Raw genomic sequence first — 12,039 nt, forward strand, 5'->3', positions numbered from 1 at the left:
ACCCCATCATCCTAATCGTATCAAACCCAAGAGAAAAAGGCATGATGAGCCCTTCCCTCGACACCGCTGGATGGCATCCAGAAAACCCATCCCAAAGATGAGTCTAGTGGACGAGGGACCAGCTGAATAATACTCATATTCTTGCAACCAGCCCCTGTGCCTCAATACGCCCTCCACTAAATGCCCGAGGTGAATTGGCACATTGTCGACCATGGAGTATAAATAAGGTAGGTCCCACTGCTCAAAACAACTAGTGTTGTCACCTCAACCGCACACGTACTCCACTCGAGGACCCGAGTGTAAGCATCAGAGCTCAGCCAGGATACATTGGTGGCCTTGGACACCCCGGTCTCGTGACTGCCCATGTCCACATAAAACTCAGAGACACTTGTCATGAGTCACTTTGCTCGGGAAATCCATTGGCAAGTGAACATACTCCTCTGTACATGTGTAGGTTTCATCATACAAACCCATACAAACAGAGAATTTAGTGACACTCATGCAAAATGGATATCCAAATACTCATAACTGTATAGCATTCACAGTGTCAAATCTCCTATGTGGTTGAACAAACTCGAAAGACCCCAACACCTCTAGCGTCAACGTATGGAAAGCTAGCTCTTGGATAGTCAATAATCTTCTCCAGCTTCTCAATGCTAGAATCTCATCAATCTCATCATCTAGCTCGTCACGCCACCGAATCTCTCTCAGCACACTCAAATCCACAAAGTGAGACTGGCCCAAACTAAGTGCTCATAATCCCTCAAATCGAGCTCGATGCTCAGGATTCAAGAACCCCATATGTACTGGCTCCGGTGGGGTCTCTCTGGGACGCTTAGCTTCATGCTTCTTCGAACAAGGTGCCAAATCTGCAAGAATTGATGAGAAAATGATAAATGAAGCGCTAGAAACAGTATTGCAGAATTCCACACAGGCCTATGGAAATTACCCACTCCAGTGTGGATCTACGGGGCATGAAATCCGCACGGTTGCAAGTCAATGCTCCAAGATTACAACTTAAAACCACGGTTAAATGGTTTCTAAGCATGCATAAACTATTATAAAGTGGAAATTACATGCAACTCAAGACTTTTGATCTATTGAAAACAAGAATTGGCAAAGAAGAGAGGGTAAAAAGTTTTACCGATGAAATAGGTATGAAAACTTCGAATTCGGTGTGGAAATTTACTGGAAAACCCTCTAAAACAGTGATATGTGGGCCAGGAGACTAATCAAAGTCGATCTTTGAGTAATTGGCAGTGAAGAAGAAGAGAATTCAAGAAAATTTAAAAGAAACCCCGTGTTCCTTGGAATTCTACGCATCCACACGGGCGTGCGGAAATTACCCACGCCGTGCATCTCAGGAAAACACTCGTTGTCTCTGAATGTAACCGCACGGGCGTGCGGAAAATTTCCACGCCTGTGCGCCCAACCCACAGGGGTAGCCGCACGCCCTTGTGGCTTCTCTGTCCAAGGGAGAAAATTGCTAAGTGGTCCGCATGCCCATGCGAAAATTTCGCACGACTCTGGACATTCACTGACCCAACTCAAAGGAACTAATGCACGCCCCTGTGCCTTCTCGGGATGGAAAGAGCTCTTCCGTAGAGTTTCGCATGGGTGTGCGAAAATTATCCATGCCCGTGCGTTTTTCACAAGTTCACCCACAGGGCGAGTCCACGCCCCTGTGTGCTCTCGGGATAAGTTGCCAAGTCTCTACAGGGTAACACACGCCCGTGTGGAAATTACCCACAGGCGTGCAAAAGTCACGAGGTTGCTCATAGGGGCGAATCCACTCCCCTGTGCCTTCTCTGGATGAGCTCGCAATACAGGTCCACGGGTGTGTGGAAATTCCACACGCCCTTGCGTTTTCCCTGGATGCCTTAAAACTATGCAGGCTCTGCAGAAAATCCTTGAATATGTTTACACACTCAGAGCCTGCCCTATTATGCAAACTATACCAGCAAAAACCATGAGAAACTAGCTCTCAATCGACCAAAATTTTGCCAAATCCACATGAAAACACACGATGATATTAAAAGCCAATAATAAAACACAACAAAAGAATCTAAAAATCAAGAAACCAACACTCAACACTTTATTCATGCAAATATTAAACTACTCAACTAAGAAAACAGTAAAAGTAGGGTTGCCCCCCAAGAAGCGCTTGCACACCATCACTAAGCTTGATGTACCTTGTCTTAACTCACGGTGGTTCATAGATGAAGGTTGACCTCTTACCCGTAGCTTGAAAGCATGATGAACAAAGTCTTGTGAAGGTAGAGGTGGAGTTATCGGGCTTGTGACCACCTAGCAATGGTGCATCCAATTTGTTTGGTTCACGTGCATCTCCAATAGCCTTGGAGCATTTCTGGTGGCGCCTCCTTGCCCACTTCATCTTTTGGAGCACCTTCTTCGGGATCCCTAGAGTAAATAGTACTCTTTTTAGTGGAAATAAGCATCATAACTTCTTTATTTTTCCACCTCTTGGTCGAACAGACCCTCGTACGGGTTCAGATTGAACATTTCCTACATGAATTCATCAACAATCTCATCAGTAGTGTCCGGAAAATACAAAGGATCACCGAAATCAAGAGAATGCCGCATGGCTTCAGCAAGGCTGTATGTGAGCTTGTCATCTCCAACTCTCAATGTTAGCTCCCCGCCGTCCATGTCAATCAATGCCTTGGAAGGACGCAAGAACGGTCTCCCAGGTAACAAAGGTACATCCGTATCCTCATCGACATCTAGCACCACAAAATCTACAGGAAAAATGTACTTGTCCACCTTGACAAGCACATCTTCGATGATATCCCTCAGATGTCTCACCGTTCGATCTGCCAATTACAAAGTCATCTGAGTGGGTCTAGGCTCACCCAAGCCTAGCTTCTGAAAGAATATGTATGGCATGACGTTGATACTGGCCCCTAAGTCTGCCAATACCAATTATTCACCCAAATTGCCAATATTACATGAAATGATGAAGCTTCCCGGGTCTTTCTTCTTGTTTGGCATGTTCTTTTGCAACACCATTGAGCAAGACGCATCTAAGATCACTGAACCACTCTCCTCCAACTTCCTATTGTTAGTCAACAAGTCCTTCAAGAATTTTTCATACTTAGGCATTTGGGGCAATGCCTCAACAAAAGGAATATTGATGTGGAGTTGCTTGAACAAACACAGGAACTTCTTGTACAATTCATCCCCTTGGTTATTCTTCAATCTAGAGGGATAAGGGATTCTTGGCTTGAAAGATGGGGGTGCCACCTCCTTCTTTTAGCTTGCTCCCTCCTCAACCTCTATAACCTCGGGCACGTGTTCAATGGGCCTCTTACTCGGAAGCCTACCTTCAACCTCACGACCACTTCTCAAAGTGGTCGCCATCACATGCTCTCTAGGATTGGTCTCGGTATTACTCGACAAGCTTCCTTATGGCCTTTTCGATAGACACTTCATGATTTTTCCCACTTGGTTTTCAAGATTGTGCAAAGAGGCTGTGTAGTTACGAAGTGTAGCCTCAACCCGTATCTAACGATTGCACAAACCTAGTCAAGGCCTTCTCCAAATCGGTCATTCGGGTCTCCAAACCTAAAACTCGGTTTTCCATGTTTGGGGTTTGTTGTTATTGGAAACCCGGTGGCCCCATGGCTTTTTGTGGACTTTGGTTGCTCCACGAAAAATTGGGATGATTCTTCCAACCCGGATTGTAGGTGTTGCTATATAGATTCCCTTGGTTCCTCATTGCATTACCCACAAAATCGACATTCTCAACCGAAGATGCATCACCAATAGAGATCGGGCAATCGGAGGAATCATGTCCTCCACCACACCTGGTGCAAGTAGTCATGGCCACCACTCTATTCAAAGGTAGAAGATCTAACTTCTTACTAAATGATTCCACTTGAGCCACCAATGAAGATATTGCATCTATCTCATGGAGCCCGGCCACCTTTTTCTTCTCCCTAGCATTCCGTTGGTGCCTATTTAACCCCATTCCTTCAATTAGTTAGCGAGACTCATCGGGGGTCTTGCTACCTAAGGTACCTCCTCGCCGCATTTAAGAGTTGCCTTGTACTGAATTCAACCCGTTGTAAAAAGGTCCGAACAATCATCCACTCTTGGTATATGTGTTTGTGGGCACTTTCTCAGGAGCTCATTGAACCTTTCTCACGTCTCAAATAGAGACTCTAATCCTGACTGTACAAAGGATGAGATCTCATTCCTAAGCTTTGTTGATTTTTCGGGGAGGAAAATAACCGGCCAGAAAAGCTTCTACCATCTCCTCCCATGTGGTAATTGATGCTCTAGGTAATGAGTGTAGCCACTGCTTTGCTTTCCCCTTTAAGGAAAAATGGGAAGGTTTCTCAACTTGATGACATCATCCATTACCCCATTTATCTTAAGCATATCACACACCTCGAGAAAGTTCTCAATATGACTATTTGGATCTTCATCGGCCAAACCATTGTACTGTGCGGATTGCTACAACATGTCGATGAATGCTGGCTTTAGCTCAAAGTTCGAGTCGTAATCGGGGACGCACAATACACGATTAGTGTCCCTCAATACTTAATGTCTTGGATAATTGGATAATATCCGCTGCTGCCCATTCTGTTCTACCATGTTTTCAGATTCTTTTACCTCCAAATCAGCTAGATTAGACAGCTTCTTGCACGGTGTTCTTTCCCTATTCTTGTAAGTGTACGTTCAAGCTCGGGATCTCCTTTAATCAATATTGAGGGGTTCCCTCGGGTCATAACCCCGGAGTCGCACTCAAAAAGAAAGAAAAAGAAATTAGAATGATGACAGAATAAGAAGAAATAAACTAGAATGAATGAATCAATAGCTAAGAAAACAAAGTGCAAAGTATCTTTAAATGCCTACTCCCCGGCAAAGGCACCAAAAACTTGACAACACCCGTTGTTTATGTCCTGCAAGTGCACGGGTTTGTTGAAGTAATAAAATCCCAGATGAGTGGGGTATCGTATTCTCAAAAAGTAGGGAATAAAAACACTTAAATTGTTTCTTAACTAAGTGAGAGATAAATAGTGATATGTGTGATAAGATGTGAAATAACAAAAGTAAAAGAACAAGAAAGAGAGCACAAGTAAAGGAGAAGGTAAGGCAATCCATACAAATGCGGTACCCGGATATTGTTCCTCCTAGGACAATCATTTCAAGTGCAAGAATCCTCTATTATACTTTCTAACTGATGCAATAATGAGTCGTGGAGATCCTTAAATACATAGTCCTAAATCTAAGGTCAACCAAGCCTAACTATATACATATCCCGGAGGAGAAATTGAATAACCTATCAACCTCGCGACTCGTGATAGAGTTGCAATGAGTTGTAGGGATTCCAAGTGATAAATCCTATTCCTAAATATAGACCTAACTCTTTAGTCCAGTGGAAGGTCCCCAGCCACAATTAAGCCTTAGGTGCTAAAATTACTTCAAAGCTTTAACTCATTTGCACCCATAACTAAGCCCCAAATGGAAGGTCATCCTTTTGCCCATTCACTCTACTATGACCGCAAAGAACTTAAGGAAATGGAGGTAGAATAAATCACACCGAAGGGGAAAGGTGATGCTCCGCTACCTCTTGACTCACCCTCTCAACCCTCTCCAATCTATATTTGTCTAACTCTCGTGTGTGTCACTCACTCACAAGGGTTACCAATAAGAACTCTCAACCCTAGTGTCGGGTCTAAGGGAGTATTCATACAATCAAGCATTTAAGATTTGGAACCTCGAATAAACATCAATTAATTAAAAGAATAATAAAGAGGTTCAATGAAACGAATACATCATAGGGTTCACAAATACCTAAGTACCCACTAGGGGGTTTAGCTCTCCATGGAGCTAATTACAATTAATGAAATCAAATGTCAAAGCAAAGAATCCATAGAAAGCCCCCTCGATAGTCATGGCGATGGTCTTGTGGAGAGTCCTCTACTCGTCCAAAGGTCCTTTTGTCCGGCCTAGGAGACACCTCGCCAGATCGGTGCCGATGAAAGGTCTCCCACTAACCTTGTTCCAAATAGAGCGCGATGTTAAAGCTGTAGAACCTCTCTAACTCCCTAGCCAATAACTCTCAAAGCTCTAGCCGAAGCCCTCTCTAAAGTTCAGGAAATAATGGAGAAAAAATTCCTGAAATGGGGGCTGAAATCTATTTTTAAAGGGCTGGAATCGGGAATCCACACGCCCCTATGGGTGCTCGTGTGGATTTTTCACATGGGCATGTGAAATTAACGCACGCCCATGTGAATTCTCTGTTTTCATCCTTTCTTTCGACGGTCGTGAACATCACCTGCCGCAGGTGTTTTTCTGTCAAATGTTTGCTACGATGCACCGGCCCTGAACGCTCATCGAATCCATGCTTTATCGAGGTAGCGTAAGCGGGCACACGCTTTACGTCGTGAGATCGCTTTGCTTCTTCAATAAAAGACATGTTGGTGGAGATTTTGCTATACATGCACAAGCCAGAATGCTTGAATGTGACTGTCCTTGTGCCCCTCCAAATCATTGTGCTAACTTGAATATGAGGAGTTTGGCACACATTCCTGCATTTTGAACACGTCTTATGTCTTCGCGTCTGAACCTTCTTAAGATTTCCTCCAAATGGTGCATTTATGATCCACATTGGCTTCTTTCTCTAATATTCGGCCTCACAACCTTATCTACATAAAAGTAACATAAATACACACATGTTAGCGTCAAAACCCCATAAAAGTAATGCTCATCATAAGGACAGAAACACTTCGCATTCTTATTGCACAAGCACTTATCAGTTCGCTCTGCTAATGCTGCTGGTAGTACATAATCAAATAGTGCTGGTAGATCTAGTGATGGTGAGGCTGGTGGGGCCGGAGGGGTCCGAGGTCTCTTGATGAAAGGTGAGGATGCGTCTCGGTCTGAAGTACACTCACAACACTCTCGAGTCTTTCAAAATGATCATGGGCTTAAGAAGTAGTGAAAATGGCTACCCGGGCGCCAAGGTGCCTCTTGTCGTCGTAAGGGGTGCCCCGGTCTCTATCGGTGCAAATTGAGTCTCGGGAACTTGCCGTGTATCCTCCGCTACATCCTCTCTACCCTCGGTGGTCCCTAGGATAGGTGCAGCTGAATGTATGCTCCAGGCCCATATCTGGGCACTAAACCCATCATCCTAATCGTATCGAGTCCAAGAAGGGAGGGTATGACTGTCTTTTCGGCATCTCGGATAGCATCTAGAAGACCCATCCCTAGGATGAGTCTAGTGTTGTAGAGGCCAGCAAATAATACTCCCACTCTCCTATACTAACCCTGGTGCCTTATAAAGTCTGCCACTACGTGCCCCAAATAAATTGGCATGTTCCGGACCATGGAGTATAAATAGAGTAACTCCTGCCGCCTCAAAACACCTGTGTTGTCACCTCAGCCATTCAAAGATCTACTAAGAACTGAGTGTAAATATGTGTAGCTTGGCCGGGACAAACATGAAGTCTTAGACACTCCCAGTTCATACTGCCCCTGTCACATAATACTCGGTATGAATGTTGTGGTGTCAGGGTGTCTGGGTAATCCGTCGGTAAGTGTCTATACTCCTCTGTATCTGTGTATGCCTTATCATACAAGCCCATACTAACTAAAAACTAAGTTACACTCATGCTAAACTAACGTCCGAATGCTCTGAACTATACAACATCAATGATGTCGAATCTCCCATATGGTTGATCAAACTCGAAGGACTCCAATACCTCCAGCGTCAATGTGCTGATAGCTAGCTCTCAAATCAATAATAATCTCCTCCAGCTTCCTATGGCCAATAGCTCGTCAATCTCATCGGCTAACCCATCACCTCACTGAACATCTCTCAGCACACTCAAGTCCATAAAACGAGACTGCCCAAACATGAGCCCTGACAACCGCTCAAATCGAGTCTGATGTTCAAAATTCAAAAATTCAATGTATGCCAACTTAGGTAAAGTCTCCCTAGGATGCTTAACCTCTTGATTCTTTGATCTGGGAGCCATATCTGTAAAATTTAACAATGGAATTGATCAAGAGTATTCACAAAATAATACTGCAGAATCCACACATAAATGTGGAAATTCCACATGCCCGTGTGAATCTGCGGGACGTGAAAACTGCACGGTTGCATGCCAGATACTCAAAAACACATGATCAAAACATTCCTAAACCCCTTCTAAACATGTATTTACCCTTCTAGAATAAAAACCAAGCACATTCACCCACTATAATCCAATAAAAGAAAGTAATGATGAAGAAAAAGGAGATTGAAGGATTACCGACGAGATGAATTAAAAACTTTGAAAACGGCCAGGAAATCGAGTAAGAATCCCTCTAAGACAAGGGTATGAAGTCAAAGGATGATCAAGACTGTTTTCGGAGAGATTTATAGTGCAATAATGAGGAGACGCGAAAAAATTTTAAGGAAAACTTGCGACTCTTGGAATTCTGCACATCCACACGAGCGTGTGGAAATAACCCATGCTCGTGTCTAGCTTTAGGAAAGCATCCACAGGGGCGGACACACCCCCTGTGCACTCTCAGGATAACACTCTGATACTCTGAACACTTCCACACGGGCATGAGGAAAACTCCCACGCCCGTGCGTCCGTCCCATAGGGGCATACGCACGCCCTTGAGGCTTCTCTGTCTAACCGAGAAAATTCTCTAAGTGCTTCCCACGCCCGTGCAGAATTTCAACACGGGTGTGGATCTTTATAGGACCAGCTCACAGGGGCACTTCCACACCCTATGCATTCTTGGGATGGAAAGGAGTTCATCTGCAGAGATCTACACGGGCATGTGGAAATTACCCACGCCCGTGTGTTTATCATAGGATCATCCACAGGGGCGAGTCGACACCCTTGTGTCTTCTCAGGAAAAATTCTAAGTCTCTGTAGGTCGACACACGCCCGTGTGGAAATTACCCATGAGCGGGTGAAATTCACAAGGTCATTCACAGGGGTGAGTCTATGCCCCTATGTCCTCTCGGGATGAACTCGCAGTTGAGACCCACGGGCGTGTGAAAATTCTGCATTCCCATGCATTTTCTCTGGATGCCTTAGAAAACTCTGCAGGCTCTGCAGAAAATTCTTGAACATATAAATACACTTAGAGCCTTCCTTATCATATAAAATATATCAGGGAGAAGCGCGAAAAACTCGCTCAAACGACCAACAACTTCGCCATAAACATTTAAGCACACGATAACACCAAAAAATCCAAGAGAAAAATCACAGCAATTAGCATCTAAAAATCAAAACAACAACACTTAAAGCCTTATTCATGCAAACGCTAAACTAAAAACTAGAAAAAACAGTAAAAACTTGGGTTGCCTCCCAAGGAACGCTTGTTTAGTGTCACTTAGTTTGACATACCTTGTCTTACCTCACGGGGGTTCATAGATGAAGGTTTTCCTCTTACCCATGACTTGGAAGCACGATGAACATAGTCTTTTGAAGGTAGATGGAGAGATGTCGAGCTTGGTACCACTTAATAAGTGTTCGTCAACCTTGTTCTGTTCTTGTGCATTCCCAAAAGCCTTAGTGCATTTCTTGTGGTGTCTCCTTGCCCGCTTCATCTTCCAAAGCACCTTCTTCATGATTCCTGGAGTAGATGGTACTTTTTCCTCTAAACCAAGCATTATTACTTCTTGATTATCTACCTCTTGGTCTAGGAACCCATCATACGGGTCCGGATTTAACATTTCCTGCACATATTCATCAATTATCTCATCAGTAGTGTTAAGAAAATACAGAGTATCATCAAAGTCAAGAGAATGTCGCATGGCTTCGGCGAGTTGGTATGTGAGCTTATCATCTCTAGCCACAGTGTCAATTCCCCGCCATCCATGTCGATCAATGCCTTGAAAGTATGCAAGAATGGCCTCCCAAGTATCAAAGGAATATCTACATCCTCATCGATATCTAACACTATAAAGTCTACAGGAAATATGTACTTGTCCACCTTGACAAGCACGTCTTCAATGATGCCCCTCGAATGTCTCACCGTTCAGTCCGCTAATTGTAATGTCATCTGAGTGGGCCTAGGCTCTCCCAAGCCCAGCTTCTGAAAGAACGAGTATGGCATGAAGTTAATACTAGCCCCCGAATCCGCCAATGTCAATGTTGCACAGAATCACAAACCTTCCAGGGTCCTTCTTCTTGTTCGGCATATTCTTTTGCAACGCCGCCGAACAAGAGGCATCTATGATAACCGATGCACTCTCCTCCAACTTCCTCTTATTGGTTAAAAGATCTTTCAAAAACTTAGCAAACCGAGGCATCCGAGACAACGCCTCCACAAAAGGAATGTTGATGTGCAATTGCTTGAATAGACCCAAGAACTTCTTGTATTGCTCATCATTTTATTTGTTCTTCAATCTGGAAGGAAAAGGGATTCTTGGCTTATAGGTTGGGGGTGCCATCTCCTTTTTTTTTCTAGCTCTCTCCTCAACCTCAATAACCTCGGGTGCTTCAACATTGGTCTTCTGACTTGGAAGCCTACCCTCAACCTCACGACCACTTAGCAAAATGATCGCCTTCAAATGTTCTCTTGGGTTAGTCTCAGTATTATTCGGCAAGATTCCTTGTAGTTTCTTCAATAGACTTTGCGATTTGTCCCTCTTGCTTTTCTAGATTGTGCAATAAATCGGTCTAGTTGCGAAGTGTAGCCTTAATCGATTGGAACCGTGTATCCGATGATTGCACAAATCGGGTCAAGGCTTTCTCAAATCGGTCATCCGGGTCTCCAAGCCCTCGAAAACTCTATTCTCCATGTTTGGGGCTTGTTGTTGTTAAAAACCTGGTGGTGCTATGGCCTTTTGCTACCTTTGGTTACTCCATGAGAAATTAGGGTGGCTTCTTCACGCTTGGTTGTAGGTGTTGCTCTACGGATTACCTTGTACCCTTCCCGAATTGCCCACAAAGTCTACTTGTTCATTCTGCATCAAGTAGCAATCGAAATAGGACAATCAGGCGGCATATGTGAACCCCCACAACCATCACAACTTGTGATAGCGGCCACACTTAGTGAAGTCTATGTATCCAATTTCTCGCTCAACGACTCTACTAGGGCTGCTAAGGATGTCATCGCATCAATTTCATGGAGTCCAACCACTTTCTTCTTTTCCCTTGCATTCCATTGGTATCTAGTAATGGCCATTTCCTCTACCAACTGTCGGGCTTCTTCAGGGGTCTTGTTCCCCATTGTACCTCCTGCGGCGTCATCTAGAAGTTGTCTTGTGCTTGGATTCAACCCGTTGTAAAAGATCTGAATGATCATCCATTCGGGGAATCCATGCTATGGGCATTTCCGTAAAAGATCCTTGAATCACTCCCATGTCTCAAACAAGGACTCGAGCTCCATTTGAACAAAGCGATGATATCTCATTACTGAAGCTTTGCTAATTTCCGTGGAGGGAAGTACCTTGCAAGAAAAAGCTTTCGACCATCTCATTCCATGTCGTGATGGATGCTCATGGTAAAGAGTGTAGCCACTGCTTTGCTCTTCCTTTTGGAGAGAATGGGAAAGCCCTCAATCGTATAACATCATCCGTAACACCGTTGGTCTTCGAGATGTCACAAACTTCCAATTTTTCAATATGGTTGTTTTGGGTCCTCATCGCCAAACCATTGAATCGTGCAAACTATTGCATCATCTAGATGAATGTCGGCTCGAAAGACAAAAATTCGAGTCATGAATCGGGGTTTCACAATGCTAGATTGTGTCCGTAATACTAATGGTCTGGCATAGTCAAAATGTGTTCTCTATTGTTCATTCTGTTCTGCCATGTTGTCAGATCCTTCAACTTCCACTTCAGCTAGATTCGAAGCTTCTTGTACAGGTTCTTTTCCCCTTCTTCTAAGTGTACGCTCAAGCTTAGGTTCTCCTCCAACAATTTGTGAAGGGTTTCCTCGGATCATAACCTACAGTGCAACAAAAAAGAAAAGAAAAATCAGAATGATGATAGAATAAGAAAATGTGAAATAGAATGAATGATGAATAGCTAAAATAGGAAAGTGCAAAGTATCT

The 12,039-nt window shown here is 43.9% G+C and overlaps 1 non-coding gene across 1 annotated transcript; it reads left to right on the top strand.

The window, feature by feature from the left end:
* The first annotated feature begins 11,299 nt into the window (after positions 1-11,299).
* LOC120269576 lies at positions 11,300-11,407 on the top strand. The gene has a single exon (XR_005539225.1). It is a non-coding gene; the product is annotated as a small nucleolar RNA R71 (small nucleolar RNA).
* Positions 11,408-12,039: the final 632 nt, after the last annotated feature.

This window comes from Dioscorea cayenensis, chromosome 9, assembly GCF_009730915.1.
Source record: "Dioscorea cayenensis subsp. rotundata cultivar TDr96_F1 chromosome 9, TDr96_F1_v2_PseudoChromosome.rev07_lg8_w22 25.fasta, whole genome shotgun sequence".
Classification (NCBI taxonomy): domain Eukaryota; kingdom Viridiplantae; phylum Streptophyta; class Magnoliopsida; order Dioscoreales; family Dioscoreaceae; genus Dioscorea; species Dioscorea cayenensis.